Here is a 1,320-nt window from a genome sequence, read left to right as displayed (position 1 = left end):
ATGATGTTCTGAAGAACCGTTCATGTTCTAAATAACTGGTTTTTTAGTAAAGATTGAAACGATACGGTCATTGTCCCAAAACAATAATACAGTCGAACCTGCTCTAACAGACACCTGTACAAGACAGTTACCTGTATAATCGACCACTTCTCATTTCGCCCTTTGAGTTTGTTTTGTTTTGTTTTGTTTTATATTAAATTGAAACTGTGTAAGACGTCCACTTGATTTGACGGCCACTTTTATTCTCGACAATGGGTGACTGTCTTAGATACTTTCAACTGTAGGCACCAGACACTTTTTTCCGGGAAGAAGCTCAGGCTCACCCGGACTACCGCGTGCAAGTAATCTAAGTTTGACACTCCTGCTGTAAATCCTTTTACATACAAATTACATAGGTACTCGATCAAAATAGGAATTTGGGTGAAGTGAAGTGCATTGCAAGGCGGCTGGAGGAAACAATATTTTAATTTGGGAACTTTAATCAAATCAATTGTGTACTTGCTCTATTAATAGAAGTAGCGCTCACTTATGGGGTTTTGGGGAGGGAGGAGGGGGGGGGGGTTAGGTTTCAAAGTAGAATTCTTAAAAAGATTGCCTACTTCAGCAAGTGGCCTCAAATAAGTCGGGACAAAGAACGGAGCATCATCTAAGAAAAATGGTAAAAATAAAGCGGAAGTTGGCATAGTTTGTGTAGTTTGGGAATAAGTGAAGTGAGACTGCTTTTTTTAGGAAAGAAAAATGAAAATGGTGATTTTGGAACAAAAGAAGTTTATAGCCTTTGTATTAATTTTTTAAAAAGTGAACATGGGCATGATTGATAGTTTTTGAACAAGGGAAGCAGTGCTTAGATTGAGTGATTATAAATTGAACTCCACAATCTACAGAGTTCAGATCATTTAGGAGGCAGGTTTCTTCGACTCGGGTAAACCCAAATAGGACTGAGCGTCCCCTAAAAAAGATACCTGGTGAAGTACTTTCCAATAAGGGATTCATAAATCGTGAAAAGTCACGGCGTTTGTAAATAAAATAGAAAGAATCTAGTCGTTATGAATAAATGTATTATGTACAATGGATTGGGCAAGAAATAGCCGTTTCGTAATACGCTGGATAAGAAAATTATGATCTTGATGTGATCGTTAGCCACGGGAGACGAACCCAGAGCAGGATTTTAATTAACATCAAAATCTCCCATTTACTGGTCTTACTGGGCAATTCCTATTTTTTCTAAAGCCACGAGAAGCACTTAAGGCTAACGATTGTTTTGAAACGGAATATACAAGTATAAGAGGCGTGTGTGTGTGTGTGAGTGTGTGTGTGTGT

The sequence above is a fragment of the Aplysia californica genome, unplaced genomic scaffold (assembly GCF_000002075.1).
Source record: "Aplysia californica isolate F4 #8 unplaced genomic scaffold, AplCal3.0 scaffold00251, whole genome shotgun sequence".
In the NCBI taxonomy this organism is placed as follows: domain Eukaryota; kingdom Metazoa; phylum Mollusca; class Gastropoda; order Aplysiida; family Aplysiidae; genus Aplysia; species Aplysia californica.
This window is presented reverse-complemented; position numbering follows the sequence as displayed.